Below are 10,000 nucleotides of genomic sequence, written 5' to 3'. Positions count from 1 at the left end.
GACGTGCTCTCCCTGAGCTGGCAGGTAGACGTGCTCTCCATGGCGAGGGGGGACTTAGTGCACTGAGCCGTGCGGCAGGAGGTAGACGTGCTCTCCTTCCCGAGGAGGTAGACGTGCTCTCCCTGGCGAGGGGGGGACTTAGTGCACTGAGCCGTGCGGCGGCAGGTAGACGTGCTCTCCTTCCCGAGGAGGTAGACGTGCTCTCCTTCCCAGGAGGTAGACGTGCTCTCCTTCCCGAGGAGGTAGACGTGCTCTCCTTCCCAGGAGGTAGACGTGCTCTCCTTCCCGAGGAGGTAGACGTGCTCTCCTTCCCGAGGAGGTAGACGTGCTCTCCTTCCCGAGGAGGTAGACGTGCTCTCCTTCCCAGGTGGTAGACGTGCTCTCCCTCGGTGAGTAGACGTGCTCTCCCTGAGCTGGCAGGTAGACGTGCTCTCCATGGCGAGGGGGGACTTAGTGCACTGAGCCGTGCGGCAGGAGGTAGACGTGCTCCCCGCGGCCGGGCGGGCACTTAGCGCGCGGAGGCTGGAACCGCGGGGTAGACGTGGTCCCCGGGACGAGGGCCGCCTGGTATCGCCCGCCCGGCCCCCAACCCCCCCCCCCCGCGGCGGCGTAAATGAAGAGAGGCAGTCGGCATGAAACCTTCTTTTATTAAGTGTTGTTTTCATCGAGCGTCTTTCATTAAAGGTTGTGTTCTGAAGCAGTCTTTTCTTCAACAGCGCTGTTCTCCGGGGAGAAGGTCTGCCGGCATCTCTAGAAATCTCCCCCCGCCCCTGACCGCCTCCCCCCCCGCCCCCGTTGCCGGTTTGCGCGGCGCCCCCCCTCCCGACGTTGCCTCTTGCCGCTACCCCCGCCCCCCCCCCGCTGCCGGTTTGCGCGGAGCCCCCCCTCCCGACGTTGCCTCTTGCCGCTACCCCCGCCCCCCCCCCGCTGCCGGTTTGCGCGGAGCTCCCCCTTCCCGCCGTTGCCTCTTGCCGCTACCCCCGCCCCCCCCCCGCTGCCGGTTTGCGCGGAGCCCCCCCTTCCCGCCGTTGCCTCTTGCCGCTACCCCCGCCCCCCCCCCGCTGCCGGTTTGCGCGGAGCCCCCCCTTCCCGCCGTTGCCTCTTGCCGCTACCCCCGCCCCCCCCCCGCTGCCGGTTTGCGCGGAGCCCCCCCTTCCCGCCGTTGCCTCTTGCCGCTACCCCCGCCCCCCCCCCGCTGCCGGTTTGCGCGGAGGCCCCCCTTCCCGCCGTTGCCTCTTGCCGTTACCCCCGCCCCCCCCCCGCTGCCGGTTTGCGCGGAGCGCCCCCGCCTGCCGTTGCCTCTCGCCGCGGCCACCACCGCCCCCTCCACACCCCCGGGCCCCCGTTACCGGTTTGCGCGGAGCCCCCCCTCCCGACGTTGCCTCTTGCCGCTGCTGCCACCCCCAGCTCCCCACACCCCCCGGCTCCCGTTAGCGGTTTGCGCGGAGCCCCCCCTTCCCGCCGTTGCCTCTTGCCGCTACCCCCGCCCCCCCCCCCCGCTGCCGGTTTGCGCGGAGCCCCCCCGCCTGCCGTTGCCTCTTGCCGCGGCCGCCACCGCCCCCCCCACACCCCCCGGCCCCCGTTACCGGTTTGCGCGGAGCCCCCCCTCCCGACGTTGCCTCTTGCCGCTGCTGCCACCCCCAGCTCCCCACACCCCCCGGCTCCCGTTAGCGGTTTGCGCGGAGCCCCCCCTTCCCCCCTTCGCGGGCTGCCGCTTCCCTCCCGGGCTGCCCGGCTGCTCTCTAACCCCTGCGACCGAGGCGGCGCTGTTAGGGCGGCCGTGCCGGTGCCCCTTGCCGCAGCTAGCCTCTCGCCGCTGCCCCTCCCGTCCGTCGTCCCCCGTCCCCAAAAACTTGCTGCTCTCCACGCTGGAGCCTGCACGGGGGAGGTTGCGCTCCGCTCCTCCGGCCCTAAAGCCGCCCTCGCCCGCCCCCCGGCTTGCCGCTTGGCTCGGCTGCCCGCCCGCCCGCTAATCCCCCCAACGCCCCCACCCCAAAAACACCCCAGCCCTACCGCATGCCGCTCCCCCTCTCCCCGCTCTCGCTGACCGCTGCCACCCCCCCCCCACCCCTCCCCCCCGAAACAAACCCCCCAGCCCTACCGCATGCCGCTCCCCCTCTCTCCCTAGCCTGCCCCCCCCGCCGTCGCTTGCTGCTGCTGCTGCCGCCGCCGCCGCCGCCGCCGCCGCCGCCGCCGCCGCCGCCGCCGCCGCCGGGACCCGCCTCGGTCTGGTGGCGCGCGCTCGGAGATCCCCGGCTACCCGTCCGTCCGTCCCTCCCTCCCGCCCCGCCCCGGGGGAGGGCTCGGGGCAGCGCGGGCAGGCGGGGAGCAAAAAAAGGCGCGGGCGCCAAAAAACGTCGGGGTCCCGGGGTGGCGGAGGGGGGCGGCGGCGGGGGCGGCGGCGGGTACACGGCGCCGGGTCCAGCCCGTCCCGGGGCGGGGACAGGTGGTGTCGTCCGTCCCCGCCCCCGTAACCTGCTCTGAAGCATCCGCTTCCCGCCGCGGTTCGCCCTCCACCCCCCCGCCGCACACGCAGCTGCCGCTTCCCGCCGCCTCTGCCCCCCGCCCCGGGATCAACCACCCGCCGGGTCCAGCCGGTCCCGGTCCCGGGAACCTGCTCCCGGGGCCAGCCGGAGCCACGCCCCCTCCTCTGACGCTTCCAGCTGCCGCCTCCCCTCCCACCCCCCAAACTCACACTGGCCCTCGCCGGCCCGCCCACCCGCCTACCTGCTTGCCCGCCGCCGCTGGGTGGCGTGCCGGACACTCTCGCACACAGGTACACAGACAGGGACACAGGGACACAGGCACTCAGGCACACAGGGACACAGGGACACAGGGACACAAGGACACAGGGACACAGGCACTCAGGCACTCAGGCACTCAGGGACACAGGGACACAGGGACACAGGCACTCAGGCACTCAGGGACACAGGGACACAGGGACACAAGGACACAGGGACACAGGCACTCAGGCACTCAGGCACTCAGGGACACAGGGACACAGGGACACAGGGACACAGGGACACAGGGACACAGGCACTCAGGCACACAGGGACACAGGTGGCGGGCCGGAGGCCTCTCCCCACTGTGTGGCAGGGGTCCAAGAGCCACCCCAGCCCAACCCAGAGGGTCTTTTGCACCTCTCTAGAGGCCACCCAGAGACCCCAGGCCGCAGCAGAAGCCTCCCCCGCATGCTCTGCAGGCTTCCGACCCACCCCAGGCCGCACCAGAAGCCTCCCCCGCACGCTCTGCAGGCTTCCGACCCACCCCAGGCCACAGCAGAAGCCTCTCCCGCACGCTCTGCAGGCTTCTCAGCCACCCCAGGCCGCAGCAGAAGCCTCTCCCGCACGCTCTGCAGGCTTCTCAGCCACCCCAGGCCGCACCAGAAGCCTCTCCCGCACGCTCTGCAGGCTTCTCAGCCACCCCAGGCCGCAGCAGAAGCCTCTCCCGCACGCTCTGCAGGCTTCTCAGCCACCCCAGGCCGCAGCAGAAGCCTCTCCCGCACGCTCTGCAGGCTTCTCAGCCACCCCAGGCCGCAGCAGAAGCCTCTCCCGCACGCTCTGCAGGCTTCTCAGCCACCCCAGGCCGCACCAGAAGCCTCTCCCGCACGCTCTGCAGGCTTCTCAGCCACCCCAGGCCGCAGCAGAAGCCTCTCCCGCACGCTCTGCAGGCTTCCGACCCACCCCAGGCCGCAGCAGAAGCCTCTCCCGCACGCTCTGCAGGCTTCCGACCCACCCCAGGCCGCAACAGAAGCCTCTCCCGCACGCTCTGCAGGCTTCCGACCCACCCCAGGCCGCAGCAGAAGCCTCTCCCGCACGCTCTGCAGGCTTCCGTCCCACCCCAGGCCGCACCAGAAGCCTCCCCCGCACGCTCTGCAGGCTTCCGTCCCACCCCAGGCCGCAGCAGAAGCCTCTCCCGCACGCTCTGCAGGCTTCCGACCCACCCCAGGCCCCAACAGAAGCCTCTCCCGCACGCTCTGCAGGCTTCTCAGCCACCCCAGGCCGCAGCAGAAGCCTCTCCCGCACGCTCTGCAGGCTTCTCAGCCACCCCAGGCCGCAGCAGAAGCCTCCCCCGCATGCTCTGCAGGCTTCCGACCCACCCCAGGCCGCAACAGAAGCCTCCCCCGCACGCTCTGTAGGCTTCTGACCCACCCCAGGCCCCAACAGAAGCCTCCCCCGCACGCTCTGCAGGCTTCTCAGCCACCCCAGGCCGCAGCAGAAGCCTCTCCCGCACGCTCTGCAGGCTTCTCAGCCACCCCAGGCCGCACCAGAAGCCTCTCCCGCACGCTCTGCAGGCTTCTCAGCCACCCCAGGCCGCACCAGAAGCCTCCCCCGCACGCTCTGCAGGCTTCCGACCCACCCCAGGCCGCACCAGAAGCCTCCCCCGCACGCTCTGCAGGCTTCCGACCCACCCCAGGCCGCACCAGAAGCCTCTCCCGCACGCTCTGCAGGCTTCCGACCCACCCCAGGCCGCACCAGAAGCCTCCCCCGCACGCTCTGCAGGCTTCTCCGCCACCACAGGCCGCACCAGAGGATCTTTTGCACCTCTCTGGACGCCACCCAGAGACTCCAGGCCGCACCAGAGGCCCCCCCCCCCCAACCATTTACAGGCTGCAGTGCCAGCCTAGGCCCCGCTGGCAGCCTCCCTTGTCTGCTTTGGAAGGCCTCCCATCCACTCCAGACCTGCCTGGAGGCCTCCCTCGACTGCTCCCGGGGCCCTCGAAGCCACCCTAGGCCTTTCTGGAGGACCTGCTCGACCGCTCGGGCGGCTTCTGACGCACCCTCGGCCATCCGGCGCCCAGCAGCTCCCAGGGCCAGGCACCGGCCTCCCCCTCCGGCCGCCCCTGGGGCCGGGGGTGGCTCGGACTCGGCGCCCCCAACGTGTCGTCCCGTCCCCCCCCGCCCCGCACCGCCGAACATTCGCTGCAGCCGAGGGCTTGCCGCTCGACGCCTACCCCACCCGCCCAGCCCCCCGCTGCGGCCCGGCGCTGCCCCGGCCGCTGCGCCCCGCCTCTCATCGCTCCCCCCACCCGGCAACCGGCCGCCGGGCACGGCAAGTCCCAGGGCAGGGAACAGGTGCTGCCGGGACCCCGTGCTGGCTGCCGGCTTCCCGGGGCTGCCCCGGGCACGGACAGGTCGCCCCCCCGCCCCGGCGAATGTTCACCGAACCGGCTGCCGGCTGCCTTCGAGCACCCCCCGCCCCCCGCCACTATCGTCCCCCCCGCCCCCCCTCCGCCTCCGCTGCCGCTTCTCCCCGCACCGCCTCCACTGCCTCCCCCCGCCGCCGGCGAACGAGTCGCCGGATCCGTAGGGTGCCGGGAGCCCGAACGGCGAGCGGCTCCGGCTGCTGCCGGGGCCGCGGGGCTTCGAGCCGCTCCGGCCGCGGCCGGGACCCCGTGCCGGAAGCCGGCATCCCGGGACGGCCCCGGGACGGCCCCGGTCGCCGGCCGGGTGACGTTCAGCGAAGCGGCTGCCGCCAGTCTTTGGGCCTCCCCCGTGCCGGGGCCGCGGGGCTTCGAGCCGGTCCGGCCGCGGCCGGGATCCCGGGCCGGACGATGGCTTCCCGGGCCGGTCCCGGTCGCCTCCCGGGTGACGTTCACCGAAGCGGCTGCCAGCTGTCTTCGAGCCCCCCCCCCCCCTCCGCCTCCGCTGCCGCTTCTCCCCGCACCCCCTCCACTGCCTCCCCCCGCCGCCGGCGAACGAGTCGCCGGATCTGTAGGGTGCCGGGAGCCCGAACGGCGAGCGGCTCCGGCTGCTGCCGGGGCCGCGGGGATTCGAGCCGCTCCGGCCGCGGCCGGGACCCCGTGCCGGAAGCCGGCATCCCCGGACAGCCCCGGGACGGCCCCGGTCGCCGGCCGGGTGACGTTCACCGAAGCGGCTGCCGGCTGTCTTCGAGCCCCCCCCCCCCTCCGCCTCCGCTGCCGCTTCTGCCCGCACCCCCTCCACTGCCTCCCCCCGCCGCCGGCGAACGAGTCGGCGGATCCGTAGGGTGCCGGGAGCCCGAACGGCGAGCGGCTCCGGCTGCTGCCGGGACCGCGGGGATTCGAGCCGCTCCGGCCGCGGCCGGGACCCCGTGCCGGAAGCCGGCATCCCGGGACGGCCCCGGGACGGCCCCGGTCGCCGGCCGGGTGACGTTCAGCGAAGCGGCTGCCGCCAGTCTTTGGGCCTCCCCCGTGCCGGGGCCGCGGGGCTTCGAGCCGGTCCGGCCGCGGCCGGGATCCCGGGCCGGACGATGGCTTCCCGGGCCGGTCCCGGTCGCCTCCCGGGTGACGTTCACCGAAGCGGCTGCCGGCTGTCTTCGAGCCCCCCCCCCCCCTCCGCCTCCGCTGCCGCTTCTGCCCGCACCCCCTCCACTGCCTCCCCCCGCCGCCGGCGAACGAGTCGCCGGATCTGTAGGGTGCCGGGAGCCCGAACGGCGAGCGGCTCCGGCTGCTGCCGGGACCGCGGGGATTCGAGCCGCTCCGGCCGCGGCCGGGACCCCGTGCCGGAAGCCGGCATCCCCGGACAGCCCCGGGACGGCCCCGGTCGCCGGCCGGGTGACGTTCACCGAAGCGGCTGCCGGCTGTCTTCGAGCCCCCCCCCCCCTCCGCCTCCGCTGCCGCTTCTGCCCGCACCCCCTCCACTGCCTCCCCCCGCCGCCGGCGAACGAGTCGGCGGATCCGTAGGGTGCCGGGAGCCCGAACGGCGAGCGGCTCCGGCTGCTGCCGGGACCGCGGGGATTCGAGCCGCTCCGGCCGCGGCCGGGACCCCGTGCCGGAAGCCGGCATCCCGGGACGGCCCCGGGACGGCCCCGGTCGCCGGCCGGGTGACGTTCAGCGAAGCGGCTGCCGCCAGTCTTTGGGCCTCCCCCGTGCCGGGGCCGCGGGGCTTCGAGCCGGTCCGGCCGCGGCCGGGATCCCGGGCCGGACGATGGCTTCCCGGGCCGGTCCCGGTCGCCTCCCGGGTGACGTTCACCGAAGCGGCTGCCGGCTGTCTTCGAGCCCCCCCCCCCCCTCCGCCTCCGCTGCCGCTTCTGCCCGCACCCCCTCCACTGCCTCCCCCCGCCGCCGGCGAACGAGTCGCCGGATCTGTAGGGTGCCGGGAGCCCGAACGGCGAGCGGCTCCGGCTGCTGCCGGGGCCGCGGGGATTCGAGCCGCTCCGGCCGCGGCCGGGACCCCGTGCCGGAAGCCGGCATCCCCGGACAGCCCCGGGACGGCCCCGGTCGCCGGCCGGGTGACGTTCACCGAAGCGGCTGCCGGCTGTCTTCGAGCCCCCCCCCCCCTCCGCCTCCGCTGCCGCTTCTGCCCGCACCCCCTCCACTGCCTCCCCCCGCCGCCGGCGAACGAGTCGGCGGATCCGTAGGGTGCCGGGAGCCCGAACGGCGAGCGGCTCCGGCTGCTGCCGGGACCGCGGGGCTTCGAGCCGCTCCGGCCGCGGCCGGGACCCCGTGCCGGAAGCCGGCATCCCGGGACGGCCCCGGGACGGCCCCGGTCGCCGGCCGGGTGACGTTCAGCGAAGCGGCTGCCGCCAGTCTTTGGGCCTCCCCCGTGCCGGGGCCGCGGGGCTTCGAGCCGGTCCGGCCGCGGCCGGGATCCGGGGCCGGACGATGGCTTCCCGGGCCGGTCCCGGTCGCCTCCCGGGTGACGTTCACCGAAGCGGCTGACGGCTGTCTCCGAGCCCCCCCCCCCCCCCTCCGCCTCCGCTGCCGCTTCTGCCCGCACCCCCTCCACTGCCTCCCCCCGCCGCCCGCGAACGAGTCGCCGGATCTGTAGGGTGCCGGGAGCCCGAACGGCGAGCGGCTCCGGCTGCTGCCGGGACCGCGGGGATTCGAGCCGCTCCGGCCGCGGCCGGGACCCCGTGCCGGAAGCCGGCATCCCCGGACAGCCCCGGGACGGCCCCGGTCGCCGGCCGGGTGACGTTCACCGAAGCGGCTGCCGGCTGTCTTCGAGCCCCCCCCCCCTCCGCCTCCGCTGCCGCTTCTGCCCGCACCCCCTCCACTGCCTCCCCCCGCCGCCGGCGAACGAGTCGCCGGATCCGTAGGGTGCCGGGAGCCCGAACGGCGAGCGGCTCCGGCTGCTGCCGGGACCGCGGGGATTCGAGCCGCTCCGGCCGCGGCCGGGACCCCGTGGCGGAAGCCAGCATCCCGGGACGGCCCCGGGACGGCCCCGATCGCCTCCTGGGTGACGTTCACCGAAGCGGCTGCCGGCTGTCTTCGAGCCCCCCCCCCCCTCCGCCTCCGCTGCCGCTTCTCCCCGCACCCCCTCCACTGCCTCCCCCCGCCGCCGGCGAACGAGTCGGCGGATCCATACCGTCCCGAGAGCCCGAGGCGGCGGCACCCAGTGCGGGTCCGGCCGAGGCCGGGACCCCGTGCCTGTCGCAGGCTTCCCGGGACGGCCCCGGAACGGCCGCGGTCGCCGGCCGGGTGACGTTCTCCGAAGCGGCTGCCGGCTGTCTTCGAGCCCCCCCCCCCCTCCGCCTCCGCTGCCGCTTCTGCCCGCACCTCCTTCACTGCCTCCCCCCGCCGCCCGCGAACGAGTCGGCGGATCCGTAGGGTGCCGGGAGCCCGAACGGCGAGCGGCTCCGGCTGCTGCCGGGACCGCGGGGATTCGAGCCGCTCCGGCCGCGGCCGGGACCCCGTGCCGGAAGCCGGCATCCCGGGACAGCCCCGGGACGGCCCCGGTCGCCGGCCGGGTGACGTTCAGCGAAGCGGCTGCCGCCAGTCTTTGGGCCTCCCCCGTGCCGGGGCCGCGGGGCTTCGAGTCGGTCCGGCCGCGGCTGGGACCCCGTGCCTGTCGCAGGCTTCCCGGGACGGCCCCGGAACGGCCGCGGTCGCCGGCCGGGTGACGTTCACCGAGGCGACTGCCGGCTGTCTTCGAGCCCCCACCCCTGCCGTGGCCGCGGGGATTCGCCCCGGTCCGGCAGCTGACGGTTCCCTGTGTCGGACGCCGGCTTCCCGGGACTGCCCCGGGACAGCCCCGGTCGCCTCCCGGGTGACGTTCACCGAAGCTGCTGCCGCCTGTCTTTGTCCCCCCCCCCCGTGCTCTCCCTCAGGCGGGAGGTAGACGTGCTCTCCCTGGGCGAGTAGACGTGCTCTCCCTGGGCGAGTAGACGTGCTCTCCCTCGGCGAGTAGACGTGCTCTCCCTCGGCGAGTAGACGTGCTCTCCCTCGGCGAGTAGACGTGCTCTCCCTCGGCGAGTAGACGTGCTCTCCCTGGGCGAGTAGACGTGCTCTCCCTCGGCGAGTAGACGTGCTCTCCCTCGGCGAGTAGACGTGCTCTCCCTGGGCGAGTAGACGTGCTCTCCCTGGGCGAGTAGACGTGCTCTCCCTGGGCGAGTAGACGTGCTCTCCCTGGGCGAGTAGACGTGCTCTCCCTGGGCGAGTAGACGTGCTCTCCCTGGGCGAGTAGACGTGCTCTCCCTGGGCGAGTAGACGTGCTCTCCCTCGGCGAGTAGACGTGCTCTCCCTCGGCGAGTAGACGTGCTCTCCCTCGGCGAGTAGACGTGCTCTCCCTGGGCGAGTAGACGTGCTCTCCCTGGGCGAGTAGACGTGCTCTCCCTCGGCGAGTAGACGTGCTCTCCGCGGAGATCGCGCTTGTCGCCAAGGGGTCGCTGTTGCGCTCTGCCTCCGCCTACGTCATCGTACAAGCCGGCGTGATTTCTGCGACCTGCCGCTGGGCGGAGGTCGGCTGGTTGTGCGCTCGCGGAGCTGACGGCCCTCCAGTTCCGTATATGAGGGAACAAGCGACGCCGAGCACTCCCAGGGCAGCGCTGCCGAGCGGCTGCTCCAAGCCACCCGCCAGGCGGCTGGGCAGGGGTCCGTCTGGCTTCTCGGTGGCTTTCGCCCGGGTCAGAGAGGGGACCCGCGGGGCCGAACAAAGGCGCGGCGGTTTGGAGCGGCCGCTGGCGCACCCTCAGCGGTGTTGGATGGGTTTCGCTCGTCCGTGAGCCGGAGCCCAGCCCGGGCTCGGCAACGAAAGCGGGGAAAAGAAAAAAAGTTGACGAGTGGCTGGCGCCGGCCACT

This window comes from Melanerpes formicivorus, unplaced genomic scaffold (assembly GCF_026170545.1).
Source record: "Melanerpes formicivorus ecotype bairdi unplaced genomic scaffold, bMelFor1.0.p_v2 SCAF_358, whole genome shotgun sequence".
Lineage (NCBI taxonomy): Eukaryota > Metazoa > Chordata > Aves > Piciformes > Picidae > Melanerpes > Melanerpes formicivorus.
Note: the sequence above shows the minus strand (reverse complement) of the source record.